We start from the raw sequence: 6,342 nt of genomic DNA on the forward strand, positions 1-6,342 counted from the left end.
GGGGGGCTGGCAATGTCACAGCTGCAGATAGGAGCACTTCCCAGCACGGGCAGCGTTACGCTGGCTCAGGCATCTTCACAGCGGCGGCGTCAGCAGCAAGGGACCCTGCACCTTCTGATGGGGTGTCACAGGACGGCAGCCGGCCGTCTGACTTACCTGGGGACCAATGGATGGAGAGCTCAGGAGATGAGCACGTACGTCTGGCTTCAGGATCTTCGGCTGCCGGGTCCACAGCGCTTGGGCAGCTAGGTGAGGACAATCCTTTTCTTTCATGTACCCCTGCGTTAGCTCCCTCTGTCAGTGTTAGTAGGGATGTATTTATGGGGGGAGTCGGGGGGGTTAGGTGTTATCATGCACGGGCTTAGAGATCTGGCGGCGCTATGGGGATCGGGGGTTCAAGCCTGGGGTCTTCTCCTTCTGCGGCATGGCTTGGGAATCCAGGGGAAGTTTCGTGTTTGAGGGGTTCTCTGGGGGGGTTCACTGATATGAGTTCTAGGAGTATGTCGTCAGATAACGTGGGGAATGATGCTGCGGCGACGAGTGCCGCCGTACCTTCGGTTAGAGTGTCTGTTGCCAGTCAGGCAGGGGAAGCGGAAAAAGATACCTCAGAGCGTTTGGATGACGCGGCCCGTGGGGAGGTATACGTTTGTTTTGAGGGACCATTGGGGGCACACTTAAAAAGTGAAACTGAAAAAAAAAAAAACATTTGTAAAGGGGAATACGTGGAAATATTCTCCTTATTACCACTAGAGCGTTTTCAATTGGACAGGCTGCGCAAAGATGATTTAAAAAAGAGGAGGAGGAAAAAAGGAGTTTTAGGCTGATTCCTAGGACGTTTTCAATTTGGTTACAGGCATTCGCCATTTTGGCGAGTGTGATTGGTGAGAGGTCCCCCGAGAACTGCTCGTTGCTTTTTTGTTACATGGATGCGATTGGGGAAGCTTATCGGACTTACGGGGGCCAAGGTTGGCCCAGATACGATGAGCAATTCCGGCAACGGAAGGCCATTAGTCCCAGTATTCGGTGGGATCACAAAGATATAGCTTTGTGGATGAAGGTCATGGTCCCGTCACGGTTCGGGTCAGGCAGCCAGTCGTTTCCTGGAAGCGCTGGGGGTCCAGGGCAGTCGGGACACTCAGCAGCAATGCAGAGAGGACTGTGCTTTGCATTCAATGAAGGGTCATGTAAATTTGGGGGAAAATGCAAATTCAAGCATGAATGTGCAACTTGCGGGGGGACCGCATGGGTCATCCAAATGTTTTAAGGGTGACAGACAGAGAAGCGGAGACGGTTCTGAAAAAAGGAATGACACCAATTCGTCTGAACGTGATGGTGCCATTTCTAAATAGGTACCCTGATTCACCAGCTGCAGCTTTGTTAGAAGGAGGTTTTCGGGATGGTTTCCGTATTCCATTCGTGGATGCGGAACATAAATTTTCCACAAACAAATTTGAAATCGGCTCTGCAATTTCCTGTCGTGGTTGCTAAAAAGCTGGAAAGCGAAGTTAAATTGGGTAGGATGGCCGGCCCTTTTCCAGTGGCGCCTATTCGCAATCTGAGGGTTTCCCCGTTGGGCGTGGTATCAAAAAAGGAACCCAATAAATTCAGATTGATTCAGCATCTGTCCTTTCCGAAAGGGTCATCAGTAAATGACGGAATTGACCCTCAGTTATGTTCGGTGATTTACACTTCATTTGATGCGGCTATGGATTGGGTGCGGGTATGTGGGGGTGGCGCACTGTTGGCGAAAACGGATATCGAAGCGGCTTTCAGGCTACTACCGGTTCACCAGGAGAGTATGCATCCCCTGGGTTGCTATTGGGATGGAGGTTTTTACGTCAATCGCTGTCTCCCCATGGGTTGTTCCTCTTCCTGAGCGTACTTCGAAACTTTTAGCACCTTTTTGGAGTGGGTGGTGAAAGACGTGTAGGGCTTGAAATCCTGCATTCACTATCTGGATGACTTCCTGTTTATAGGCCCGGCTCAAAGTACTGATTGCTCGGTGCTATTGCACACTATGGAGAGAGTGTGCAAGATTTTCGGGGTTCCTTTAGCTCCGGACAAAACTGTGGGTCCAGTCACTGTTCTGAGTTTTCTGGGTATAGAAATCGATACCTTAGAAATGGTGTGCAGACTGCCTGGGGATAAGGTTAGCGCTCTGAGCGAAGAGGTGTCTAGGGCATGTAGTGCTAAAAAATTGAAGCTGAGGGAGGTACAATCTTTGCTTGGCAAATTGAACTTCGCTTGCCGTATTATGCCGATGGGAAGGGCATTCTGCCGCAGGTTGTCGTTGGCGACCAGGGGCGTTCGATCTCCGGTTCATTTTATCAGACTAAAGAAGGAATTGCGTGAAGATTTGGCAGTATGGGCAAATTTTTTGGAGAATTACAACGGAAAGTCTATCTGGATAAAACCGGTTGTGAATTCAGATGATTTGGGTTTCATCATTGCCGTGGTGGATGATCGTGGTTTTGGTTTGTTTTTTCAAGGCAGTTGGTTGTTGGCTGAATGGCCTGGTTTCTGGCGAGAGCAAGGTTGGCTATAAAATCGGGTTCTTCCTCATTTGTTCCCTATCGTTGTTGCGTTGTCATTATGGGGTAACAGTGTGCGAGACAGGAAGATTCGTTTTCCATGTGGGTCCGATGCGGTTGCCGTGGCGATAAATTCACTGTCGGCTGATTCACCGGCGGTAGTAAAAATTTTGCAGCGTTTGGTGTTTTTGGGCTTATCTTTGAATTTGTGGATTATGGCGGAGGTCAGGTCGATGGCTCCTAACCCTGTCTCTGTTGCTCTTTCTCACTTGCAGGGAGATCGTTTTCGAGAATTGGTACCTCAGGCGGAGTCGACAGGCCGGGAGTGCCCAGCGGAGTTATGGAAGCTTCCTGGCGGGCAGTAGATTATCTGTTTCAGAATTCTTTATCGGCTAGGTCTTGGAGTCAGTATCAGCAGGCATGGGGTACTTGGGAAGAGTGGGGTGTTTCTTTAGGGGCGGGATTACAGGATGAGAGCAGATTATTGTTGTTGATCGGGCATTTTAAAGAGTCAGGTTGGTCCGTGTCTAGACTGAACAAGTTGTTGGCGGGCATTGCATTCGGTTTCAAGGCTCGGGGCCTTAAGGATGTCATGAAGTCTTTTTTGGTAGTTCAGACGTTAAAGGGATGGAGAAAAGGTTGGGCGGTGAGCGATAAAAGATGCCCGGTATCATACGAGGTATTGTTAATTTTGGGCAATCAGTTAGCTTCGGTTTGTTCATCGCAATGGGAAATAATTATTTTTAAGGCGGCCTTCGCATTAGCGTTCTTTGGAGCCTTTCGGTTAGGGGAGTTGGTCAGCCCCTCTAAAAGAACCAAAGGTGGTTTGTTGAGGGAAGACGTGGACATGTATAATGATAGGGTAGTCATTCGGCTTCGATTTTCTAAGACAGACAGTCAAGGTAAAGGCTGTAAAATGGTGGTTATTTAAGGTGGCCGGTTCCCCGTTATGCCCGGTCCTGTGTGTCAATGCTTTCATGGGGATGGGCGGAGGATTGTCCAACCCCCTTTTGTCCATGAGGATGGTTCCTTTTTATCTCGATTTCAGTTCTTAGTGGTTTTTAAGAAATGTTTGATCGCAGGGGAAATTTCACCGGGGGATTACAGTGGGCACTCATTTAGGATTGGCGCAGCGACGGAAGCTGCCAGGAGGGGCCTGGGCGAGGAGGTGGTAAAAAAGATCGGTCGGTGGGAGTCGAGGAGATTCATTTCCTATATCCGCCCGAACTTGGTTTAATAGTTTAATAGTTGAATTGTTTTTTTCTTATTGTTGTGTTATCTATTTCAGGCCGCGAGCATCGGCTGGGGTGGATCATGGGCCACTCTTTCGTTTTTTGGGCGGCTTTGCGGGCCGCAATTCGGCCGGACTGGTGGCAACTGGGGTTCTCAAGAGAGACAGCGATTCTGCGGTGGATCGGGAAACGCGGAATGATACGGAGCCAGCTTTTGCCATAGTTCTACCAGTTTGTTCGTTTGGATCGAGCTCCGGATGTGGTAGTAATTCATTTGGGCAGGAATGACTTGGGCAAAAAGCCCTGTAGGGAATTGATAAAGGACATAAAGTTCGACATTTTAACCCCTTACTGACCTCAGACGGGATAGTATGTCCGAGGTCAGCTCCCCTGCTTTGATGCAGGGCTCCGCGGTGAGCCCGCATCAAAGCCGGGACATGTCAGCTTTTTTGAACAGCTGACATGTGCCCGCAATAGCGGCGGGTGAAATCGCGATTCACCCGCCGCTAATAGCTAGTTAAATGCCGCTGTCAAACGCAGACAGCGGCATTTAACCACCGCATCCGGCCGGGCGGCCGGATATGAGCGCATCGCCGACCCCCGTCACATGATCGGAGGTCGGCGATGCTTCTCCATTGTAACCATAGAGGTCCTTGAGACCTCTATGGTTACTGATCGCCGGTAGCTGTGAGCGCCACCCTGTGGTCGGCGCTCACAGTGTAGTGCCCCCACCGCCGCAGGGCCGAGGGGGATACCCGGTACCGGGCCTCTGAGTCTCTGCGCTGGGGTTGTCACGGTGGCTAGGCCCCGGTCCGTGACCCTGCCGTGGGGCACACAGTAACCGATAGAAATGGTGTGGATGAGTGATGATAATGGTGCAGTTGTGGGGTGCAGGTCGCGGAAAATAACGAGGACACCAGGTTGCAGTCTCTTTACCTCTTTACTGAAGATCTCTGGGTCCTCAGTCCGGAATCAGGATAACCAGGCTGCGCAAGTCCGGTCGGTCCAATGGCACCTCCAGAGTTCTCTTAGCAGGTGGAAATCTGTGCCTTCCTTCTAGCGCTATGTGTTGCGGTCCTTCCCTGCTGTGCTTACAGGAAGTCCCCACAACTGTTGTGTCTGTTTCTTAAGTTCCCTCACAACTCGATTAGATGATGTTCTGCTAATCCTCCGTCCCTCCCTGGTGTTCTGGTTGGGACGGCACCCGTTTGACGGGTAGGCTCGGAGCTCTTCCGGGACCCTAGAGTCGCCCCTCTCCACAAGTTGCCCCCCAAGACTGCATAGGTGATTTAAGTTAGACAGCCTGCCTTAGACTGACTGCCCTGCCGCTGTTTGGAGTATTGCTTGAAGCTGAATGTTATGATACTCCCTCGGCGTTCCGGCCACCGGTAGTGCGCCTCAGTAGGATGTTACTTCGGTCTTACAGCACGACTCCTACTGGTATTTCTCCTTTTGCGTGATCTCGTTTCTCACTCAGCACAATCTATCTCGCTTCTAATCCTTCCTTGGGCACCGCCGCTATCCTGAGCAGGCACGGTCCCGTTACGTTCTCTCAAGTTGCCAAGCCTCTGTCAGGATCCCACCCCTGACAGAGACCCTACTGTATCTTCCCCCACAACACCCTCTGCCACAAGGTGTTGCCTGGTTCCAACCCAGTCAGCTTTCTGATCTAACTTCCTGCCTGACCCCCAGTTTACCCACTATGGTGGGGAGTGGCCTAGTGAATAGAACCCTTAGCTCCCCCCGGAGGCCCGACTGTGAAATGTATTGGTGTCTGTGATACCTGATCAGATGAACTCCTTCAGTGCCATCAGACGTACCATAGCTCCCCTTAGTGGCGGAGCCACAGTACTGCAACGACCAGGACTCTGGGGCGCTGCACTCCCCCCTGGTTAAACACAGTACTCCGGGACTGAGAAGAAAACAACAATACAGGTTAGCAAAAAGACATAGAATTTTTGTGAGTGCAATAACAGTAAGCATATTTAAACAGGCTTCCCTTTATGGGAGGTAAGGACACTTGAACGTTACAAAACATGGTTAAATATCATAGCAACATGCTATAAATAACTTGCTTCCACCCAACCGGGTATTCTACTAAGTGCAAAACTGTTGAACAATAATTTAACATTGCCTTTAAGGACATACACTCTGAATCCACTAAAGACCTTCTTATAATCACATTATAAGGCAATTTTACTTTTTCATCCTCCTACTTTAAATCTGCAGGACCGCCTGTCCTAACGGCACCAGACCTACTGCCTCTCCTTTCTGTTACAGGAACGCCCCGTTCAGCCCGGGCCTACTGCCTTTTCAACTACTATACACAGTATAGAGCATAACACTTTCAGTTTAAGAGCACTGAGCCATTTCTATATGGCTCCTAGGAGGACTCAGGGTTCACCTTCTATCCCCATTGTCTATCAACATTATCAAGCATTTCCTATAGAACATTAAACTTTCTTCCATCTTTCACTTGTTTTCAGGGCACATCATCAGCATTTCTTCACAATTAACTAGTTGGATACATATAACTTTCTCATGTAAACATTATCATCACTTTCTTTCATCAAAACATT

Source organism: Ranitomeya variabilis, chromosome 4 (assembly GCF_051348905.1).
Source record: "Ranitomeya variabilis isolate aRanVar5 chromosome 4, aRanVar5.hap1, whole genome shotgun sequence".
Lineage (NCBI taxonomy): Eukaryota > Metazoa > Chordata > Amphibia > Anura > Dendrobatidae > Ranitomeya > Ranitomeya variabilis.